Source organism: Oncorhynchus nerka, linkage group LG20 (assembly GCF_034236695.1).
Source record: "Oncorhynchus nerka isolate Pitt River linkage group LG20, Oner_Uvic_2.0, whole genome shotgun sequence".
Lineage (NCBI taxonomy): Eukaryota > Metazoa > Chordata > Actinopteri > Salmoniformes > Salmonidae > Oncorhynchus > Oncorhynchus nerka.
In genome coordinates, this window is record NC_088415.1 from 5,272,886 (window position 1) to 5,282,885 (window position 10,000).

General features: G+C 47.4%; 1 pseudogene; it reads left to right on the top strand.

The window, feature by feature from the left end:
• LOC135562788 (CDK5 and ABL1 enzyme substrate 2-like) overlaps window positions 1-10,000 on the top strand; it is a 126,395-nt pseudogene that overhangs the window by 114,610 nt on the left and 1,785 nt on the right.

Consider the following 10,000-nt stretch of genomic DNA (forward strand, 5'->3'; position numbering starts at 1 on the left):
CGGGGTTCTAATCACTAGGCGGGGTTCTAATCACTAGACAGGGTTCTAGTGATTAGACAGTGTTCTAATCACTAGACAGGGTTCTAATCACTAGACAGTGTTCTAATCCCTAGACAATGTTCTAATCGCTAGACAGGGTTCTAATCACTAGACAGGGTTCTAATCACTAGACAATGTTCTAATCACTAGACAGTGTTCTAATCACTAGACAGTGTTCTAATCGCTAGACAGGGTTCTAATCACTAGACCGTGTTCTAATCGCTAGACAGGGTTCTAATCACTAGACAGTGTTCTAATCGCTAGACAGGGTTCTAATCACTAGACAGTGTTCTAATCGCTAGACAGGGTTCTAATCACTAGACAGTGTTCTAATCACTAGACAGTGTTCTAATCGCTAGACAGGGTTCTAATCACTAGACCGTGTTCTAATCGCTAGACAGGGTTCTAATCACTAGACAGTGTTCTAATCACTAGACAATGTTCTAATCACTAGACAGTGTTCTAATTGCTAGACAGGGTTCTAATCACTAGACAGTGTTCTAATTGCTAGACAGGGTTCTAATCACTAGACGGGGTTCTAATCACTAGACAGTGTTCTAATCACTAGACGGGGTTCTAATCACTAGACAGAGTTCTAATCACTAGACAGTGTTCTAATCACTAGACAGTGTTCTAATCACTAGGCGGGGTTCTAATCACTAGGCGGGGTTCATGGTTCTAATCACTAGACAGTGTTCTAATCACTAGGCGGGTTCTAATCACTAGACAGAGTTCTAATCACTAGACAGTGTTCTAATCACTAGACGGTGTTCTAATCACTAGGCGGGCCACTAGGCGTTCTAATCACTAGACAGGGTTCTAATCACTAGACAGTGTTCTAATCACTAGGCATGTTCTAATCACTAGACGGGTTCTAATCACTAGACGGGTTCAGTGTTCTAATCACTAGACAGTGTTCTAATCACTAGACAGTGTTCTAATCACTAGGCGGGTTCTAATCACTAGATCACTAGACAGTGTTCTAATCACTAGACAGTGTTCTAATCACTAGACAGGGTTCTAGTGATTAGACAGTGTTCTAATCACTAGACAGGGTTCTAATCACTAGACAGTGTTCTAATCCTAGACAATGTTCTAATCGCTAGACAGGGTTCTAATCACTAGACAGGGTTCTAATCACTCACTAGACAGTGTTCTAATCACTAGACAGTGTTCTAATCGCTAGACAGGGTTCTAATCACTAGACATCTGTTCTAATCACTAGACAGGGTTCTAATCACTAGACAGTGTTCTAATCGCTAGACAGGGTTCTAATCACTAGACAGTGTTCTAATCGCTAGACAGGGTTCTAATCACTAGACAGTGTTCTAATCACTAGACAGTGTTCTAATCGCTAGACAGGGTTCTAATCACTAGACCGTGTTCTAATCGCTAGACAGGGTTCTAATCACTAGACAGTGTTCTAATCACTAGACAATGTTCTAATCACTAGACAGTGTTCTAATTGCTAGACAGGGTTCTAATCACTAGACAGTGTTCTAATTGCTAGACAGGGTTCTAATCACTAGACAGGGTTCTAATCACTAGACTGTGTTCTAATCCCTAGACAGTGTTCTAATCACTAGACAGGGTTCTAATCACTAGACAGTGTTCTAATCCCTAGACAATGTTCTAATCGCTAGACAGGGTTCTAATCACTAGACAGGGTTCTAATCACTAGACAATGTTCTAATCACTAGACAGTGTTCTAATCACTAGACCGTGTTCTAATCGCTAGACAGGGTTCTAATCACTAGACCGTGTTCTAATCGCTAGACAGGGTTCTAATCACTAGACAGGGTTCTAATCACTAGACAATGTTCTAATCACTAGACAGTGTTCTAATCACTAGACAGTGTTCTAATCACTAGACAGGGTTCTAATCACTAGACCGTGTTCTAATCACTAGGCGGGGTTCTAATCACTAGGCGGGGTTCTAATCACTAGACAGGGTTCTAATCACTAGACAGTGTTCTAATCACTAGACAGGGTTCTAATCACTAGACAGTGTTCTAATCCCTAGACAATGTTCTAATCGCTAGACAGGGTTCTAATCACTAGACAGGGTTCTAATCACTAGACAATGTTCTAATCACTAGACGGTGTTCTAATCACTAGACGGTGTTCTAATCACTAGGCGGGGTTCTAATCACTAGGCGGGGTTCTAATCACTAGACAGGGTTCTAGTGATTAGACAGTGTTCTAATCACTAGACAGGGTTCTAATCACTAGACAGTGTTCTAATCCCTAGACAATGTTCTAATCGCTAGACAGGGTTCTAATCACTAGACAGGGTTCTAATCACTAGACAATGTTCTAATCACTAGACAGTGTTCTAATCACTAGACAGTGTTCTAATCGCTAGACAGGGTTCTAATCACTAGACCGTGTTCTAATCGCTAGACAGGGTTCTAATCACTAGACAGTGTTCTAATCGCTAGACAGGGTTCTAATCACTAGACAGTGTTCTAATCGCTAGACAGGGTTCTAATCACTAGACAGTGTTCTAATCACTAGACAGTGTTCTAATCAGACCGTGTTCTAATCGCTAGACAGGGTTCTAATCACTAGACCGTGTTCTAATCACTAGACAGGGTTCTAATCACTAGACAGTGTTCTAATCACTAGACAATGTTCTAATCACTAGACAGTGTTCTAATCACTAGACAGGGTTCTAATCACTAGACAGTGTTCTAATCACTAGACAGGGTTCTAATCACTAGACGGGGTTCTAATCACTAGACAGTGTTCTAATCACTAGACAGTGTTCTAATCACTAGACGGGGTTCTAATCACTAGAATCAGACAGTTCTAATCACTAGACAGTGTTCTAATCACTAGGCGGGGTTCTAATCACTAGGTTCTAATCACTAGACGGGGTTCTAATCACTTCTAATCACTAGACAGAGTTCTAATCAGGCGGGGTTCTAATCACTAGACAGGGTTCTAATCACTAGACAGTGTTCTAATCACTAGGCGGTGTTCTAATCACTAGACAGAGTGTTCTAATCACTAGACAGTGTTCTAATCACTAGACAGTGTTCTAATCACTAGACGGGGTTCGGTGTTCTAATCACTAGACAGTGTTCTAATCACTAGGTGTTCTAATCACTAGGGGTTCTAGGGAGGTTCTAATTACTAGACAGTGTTCTAATCACTAGACAGTGTTCTAATCACTAGACAGGGTTCTAGTGATTAGACAGTGTTCTAATCACTAGACAGGGTTCTAATCACTAGACAGTGTTCTAATCCTAGACAATGTTCTAATCGCTAGACAGGGTTCTAATCACTAGACAGGGTTCTAATCACTAGACAATGTTCTAATCACTAGACAGTGTTCTAATCACTAGACAGTGTTCTAATCGCTAGACAGGGTTCTAATCACTAGACCGTGTTCTAATCGCTAGACAGGGTTCTAATCACTAGACAGTGTTCTAATCGCTAGACAGGGTTCTAATCACTAGACAGTGTTCTAATCGCTAGACAGGGTTCTAATCACTAGACAGTGTTCTAATCACTAGACAGTGTTCTAATCGCTAGACAGGGTTCTAATCACTAGACCGTGTTCTAATCGCTAGACAGGGTTCTAATCACTAGACAGTGTTCTAATCACTAGACAATGTTCTAATCACTAGACAGTGTTCTAATTGCTAGACAGGGTTCTAATCACTAGACAGTGTTCTAATTGCTAGACAGGGTTCTAATCACTAGACAGGGTTCTAATCACTAGACTGTGTTCTAATCCCTAGACAGTGTTCTAATCACTAGACAGGGTTCTAATCACTAGACAGTGTTCTAATCCCTAGACAATGTTCTAATCGCTAGACAGGGTTCTAATCACTAGACAGGGTTCTAATCACTAGACAATGTTCTAATCACTAGACAGTGTTCTAATCACTAGACCGTGTTCTAATCGCTAGACAGGGTTCTAATCACTAGACCATGTTCTAATCGCTAGACAGGGTTCTAATCACTAGACAGTGTTCTAATCGCTAGACAGGGTTCTAATCGCTAGACAGTGTTCTAATCGCTAGACAGGGTTCTAATCACTAGACAGTGTTCTAATCACTAGACAGTGTTCTAATCACTAGACAGTGTTCTAATCACTAGACAATGTTCTAATCACTAGACAGTGTTCTAATTGCTAGACAGGGTTCTAATCACTAGACAGTGTTCTAATCACTAGACAGTGTTCTAATTGCTAGACAGGGTTCTAATCACTAGACAGGGTTCTAATCACTAGACAATGTTCTAATCACTAGACAGTGTTCTAATCACTAGACAGTGTTCTAATCGCTAGACAGGGTTCTAATCACTCGACAGTGTTCTAATCACTAGACAGTGTTCTAATCGCTAGACAGGGTTCTAATCACTAGACAGTGTTCTAATCGCTAGACAGGGTTCTAATCACTAGACAGTGTTCTAATCGCTAGACAGGGTTCTAATCACTAGACAGTGTTCTAATCACTAGACAGTGTTCTAATCGCTAGACAGGGTTCTAATCACTAGACAGTGTTCTAATCGCTAGACAGGGTTCTAATCGCTAGACAGGGTTCTAATCACTAGACAGTGTTCTAATCGCTAGACAGGGTTCTAATCACTAGACAGTGTTCTAATCACTAGACAGTGTTCTAATCACTAGACAGTGTTCTAATCACTAGACAATGTTCTAATCACTAGACAGTGTTCTAATCACTAGACAGTGGTCTAATCACTAGACAATGTTCTAATCACTAGACAGTGTTATAATCGCTAGACAGTGTTCTAATCGCTAGACAGGGTTCTAATCACTAGACAGGGTTCTAATCGCTAGACAGGGTTCTAATCGCTAGACAGGGTTCTAATCACTAGACAGTGTTCTAATCGCTAGACAGGGTTCTAATCACTAGACAGTGTTCTAATCACTAGACAGTGTTCTAATCACTAGACAGTGTTCTAATCACTAGACAATGTTCTAATCACTAGACAGTGGTCTAATCACTAGACAGTGGTCTAATCACTAGACAATGTTCTAATCACTAGACAGTGTTATAATCGCTAGACAGTGTTCTAATCGCTAGACAGGGTTCTAATCACTAGACAGGGTTCTAATCACTAGACAGCTGTCTTGGCCTTGTCTCTGTCGACAGGTGCTTTGGAGAGGAGTAAACTTCCCAGACTGTATGGAATGGCCTCTAGCAGACTGTCTACTGTGAATCAATATTTATAACCATAAATGATGTAAAGGTATATTTGACTAATATACACAGTGTGCAGCAGTCCATTCATGCAAAGCTCCCATTGTTATTAGATACCATTATGGACTTTCTTTTATTGGACGTTATAGAGAAATTAATGAATAGTTTCTCCCTCTCTCTCTTCCCCTCCTCTCTCTCACCATCTCCTCTCTCTCCCCCTCGCTCCTTCTCTCTCTCCCCCTCCCTCCCTCTCTCTCCCCCTCCCTCCCTCTCTCGCCCCCTCCCTCCCTCCCTCTCTCGCCCCCTCCTTCTCTCGCTCCCTCTCTCTCTTCCCCTCCTCTCTCTCACCATCTCCTCTCTCTCCCCCTCGCTCCTTCTCTCTCTCCCTCTCCCTCCCCCTCCCTCCCTCTCTCTTCTCCCTCTCCCCTCCCCCTCCCTCCCTCTCTCTCTTCTTCTCCCTCTCCCTCTCTCCTCCCCCTCTCTCTCTCCCTCTCCCCCTCCCTCTCTCCTCCCCTCTCTCTCTCTCCCTCTCCCCTCCCCCTCCCTCCCTCTCTCTTCTTCTCTCTCTCCTCTCTCCTCCCCTCTCTCTCCCCCTCTAGACGACAGTGATAGAGTACGTGAAGCCGTCTGATCTGAAGAAGGACATGAACGAGACTTTTAAAGAGAAGTTTCCTCATGTCAGGCTGACACTCAGCAAGATCAGGAGGTATACTACTATAGTATGTGTGTGTGTGTGTGTGTGTGTGTGTGTGTGTGTGTGTGTGTGTGTGTGTGTGTGTGTGTGTGTGTGTGTGTGTGTGTGTGTGTGAGTGTGCGTATGGTCATTTCCATAGATGTTTTGTCTTTCTCTTTTCCCAACACCCCCTCCCTCCCCCCTCGCTTTCTTCAAATCAAATCAAATTTATTTATATAGCCCTTCGTACATCAGCTGATATCTCAAAGTGCTGTACAGAAACCCAGCCTAAAACCCCAAACAGCAAGCAATGCAGGTGTAGAAGCACGGTGGCTAGGAAAAACTCCCTAGAAAGGCCAAAACCTAGGAAGAAACCTAGTGAGGAACCAGGCTATGTGGGGTGGCCAGTCCTCTTCTGGCTGTGCCGGGTGGAGATTATAACAGAACATGGCCAAGATGTTCAAATGTTCATAAATGACCAGCATGGTCAAATAATAATGAGGCAGAACAGTTGAAACTGGAGCAGCAGCAGGGCCAGGTGGACTGGGGACAGCAAGGAGTCATCATGTCAGGTAGTCCTGAGGCATGGTCCTAGGGCTCAGGTCCTCCGAGAGAGAGAAAGAGAGAATTAGAGAGCACACTTAAATTCACACAGGACACCGAAGAGGACAGTAGAAGTACTCCAGATATAACAAACTGACCCTAGCCCCCCAACACAAACTACTGCAGCATAAATACTGGAGGCTGAGACAGGAGGGGTCAGGAGACACTGTGGCCCCATCCGAGGACACCCCCGTACAGGGCCAAACAGGAAGGATATAACTCCCCTCCCTCTCTCACCCTCTCTCTCCCCATCCCTCTCTCTCTCCCTCCATCTTTCCTTCTCTCCCCTCCCTCCCTCCCTCCCTCCCTCTTCTTCTCTCCTCCCTTCCTCTCTCCGTCTCACCCTCTCTCTTCCCCCTTCTCCTTCTCTCCCTCGCTCTCACCCTCACTCTCTGCCCTCCTCCCTCTCTCCCTCTTGTTCTCACCCCCTCTCCTCTCTCTCTCACCCTCTCTCTTCCACCTCTCTCTCTCCCCCTCACCCTCTCTTCCACCCCTCTCTCTCTCACCCTCTCACCCTCTCTTCCACCCCTCTCTCTCTCACCCTCTCTTCCCCCCTCTCCCTCTCTCCCTCACCCTCTCTTTTCCCTCTCTCCCTCACCCTCTCTTCCTCTCCCTCTCACCCTCTCTCTTCCACCCCTCTCTCACCCTCTCTTTCCAACTCTCCTCTCCTTCACCCTCTCTTTTCCCTCTCTCCTCTCCCTCTCTCCCTCACCCTCTCTCTTCCCCCTCTCCCTCTCTCCCTCACCCTCTCTATTCCCCCTCTCCCTCTCTCTCTCCCTCTCACCCTCTCTCTTCCCCCTCTCCCTCTCTCCCTCTCCCTCTCATCCTCTCTCTTCCCCCTCTCCCTCTCACCCTCTCTCTTCCCCCCTCTCCCTCTCTCCCTCTCCCTCTCATCCTCTCTCTTCCCCCTCTCCCTCTCTCCCTCTCACCCTCTCTCTTCCCCCCTCTCCCTCTCTCCCTCACCCTCTCTCTTCCCCTCTTAAAATGACATGGAAAGTATAACCACATCCATGACCAAAGGAAACATCTTTTATTATTATATATATATGATATATATATTATTATATTAATTATTATTATTTATATACATATAGGGCTGTATGTCCAGGTGGTGTTAAGGCAGTGCTTATGTCAAACCAACATTAGTTTGTAAATTTCGTCTTGTAAAAAAAACGGGCATTTTCCAGCCCTAACGCCAGGCTTGGTAATGTACCTGTCTTTAGGCCTACTATAAGGACGGTTCAACAGCAGTGTGTGTCTTTAACCTGTCGTTGGTATGGCAGCCTGGTGGTTAGAGCGTTGGGCCAGTGATCAAAAGGTTGCTGGATCAAATCCCCGAGCGGACAATCAATATCTCTGTCTCCCTCTCTCTCTGTCTCTCTCTGTCTCCCTCTCTCTCTCTCTCTGTCTCTCTCTCTCTCTCTCCTCCAGTCTGAAAAGGGAGATACGTACGGTGGGTGACGACTGCGGACTGCAGCCGGTCACCGTGGCGATGGCGTTTGTTTACTTTGAGAAGCTGGTCCTCCAGGGACGACTCAACAAACGCAACAGGAAGTTGGTGTCTGCCGCCTGCGTGCTCCTCGCCGCTAAGATCAGCAGCGACCTCAAGAAGCAGGAGGTCACGCAGCTCATAGATGTACGTGTGTATCATTACAATATCTCTTTATGTGGATATGTGGGCTGTTTTACTGTGTTTTTCTTTATGAGAGCTTGTTGTTGGACGTTAAATTAAGTTAAGACTCAACTACCAACCTCCTGTCAGAGTGTTTTCTAATCCCAAGAACAGGCATTCTGGGAAACATTTTCCATTTGAGAAAAGTCATGTTGTTCTGTTGTTTAGGGTTTCCTTTTGTTACCTGAGGCTGTTCCCATCTCTGACCCCCATGGCCCCTCTGACCCCCATGGCCCCTCTGACCCCCATGGCCCCTCTGACCCCCATGGTCCCTCTGACCCCCATGGCCCCTCTGACCCCCATGGCCCCTCTGACCCCCATGGCCCCTCTGACCCCCATGGTCCCTCTGACCCCCATGGCCCCTCTGACCCCCATGGCCCCTCTGACCCCCCCCATAACCCCTCTGGCCCTCTGACCCCCATGGCCCCTCTGACCCCCATGGCCCATCTGACCCCCATGACCCCTCTGCCATGACCCCTCTGACCCCCATGGCCCCTCTGACCCCCATGCCCTTCTGACCCCATGCCCCTCTGACCCCATGGCCCCTCTGACCCCCATGAACCCCCATCTGGCCCTCTGACCCCCATGGCCCATCTGACCCCCATGGCCCCTCTGACCCCCATTGCCCCCTCTGACTCCCATGGCCCCTCTGACCCCCATGACCCCTCTGACCCCCCCCATGGCCCCTCTGACCCCCATTGCCCCTCTGACTCCCATGGCCCTCTGACCCCTGACCCCATGGCCCCTCTGACCCCTCTGGCCCTCCCCTGACCCCCATGGCCCCCCCCATCTGACCCCCATGGCCCCTCTGACCCCCATGGCCCATCTGACCCCCATGGCCCCTCTGACCCCCCCATGGCCCCTCTGACCCCCATGACCCCTCTGGCCCTCTGACCCCATGGCCCATCTGACCCCCATGGCCCCTCTGACCCCCATGGCCCCTCTAACCCCCATGGCCCATCTGACCCCCATGGCCCCTCTGACCCCCATTGCCCCTCTGACCCCATGACCCCCATGGCCCTCTGACCCCCATGGCCCCTCTGACCCCCATGGCCCATCTGACCCCCATGGCCCCTCTGACCCCCATGGCCCCTCTGACTCCCATGGCCCTCTGACCCCCATGACCCCTCTGACCCCCATGGCCCCTCTGACCCCCATGGCCCATCTGACCCCCATGGCCCCTCTGACCCCCATGGCCCATCTGAACCCCATGGCCCCTCCGACCCCCATGGCCCCTCTGACCCCCATGGCCCATCTGACCCCCATGGCCCCTCTGACCCCCATGACCCCTCTAACCCCCATGGCCCTCATGTTCTTCTTACACAAAGCAGCAGTTAGTAGTTAGCAGGGACATTATATGACAGTTTATAAACATCAGATCTTCCTGTAGTAATCAGTGAAACTGATCCTGAGACTGTTCATTTTTATTGTTTATTTCACTTTTGTTAATTGTCTACTTCACTTGCTTTGGCAATGTTAACATGTTTCCCACGCCAATAAAGCCCCTTGAATTGACTGATATCTAATGGCAAATCAAAAATGGCACCCAATTTACTACGTGGCTCTGGACAAAAGTAGTGCATTGTGTACTAGAGAATAACTCCTAGCTCTTTAATAGCCCTTAAAGTCATCCTCTGTTTTCCTCCTCCTCTCTCTCCCTCTCTCACTTTCCCTCCATCTCTCTTCTCTCTCTCTCTCCCCCCTCTCTTCTCTCACTCTCTCTTCTTTCTCTCGTCTCTCTTCTCTCTCCTCTCCTCTCTTCTCTCTCCTCTCCTCTCTTCTCTCTTATCTCGCCTCTCGTCTCTCGTCTCTCCTATCTCTCCTCTCTCCTATCTC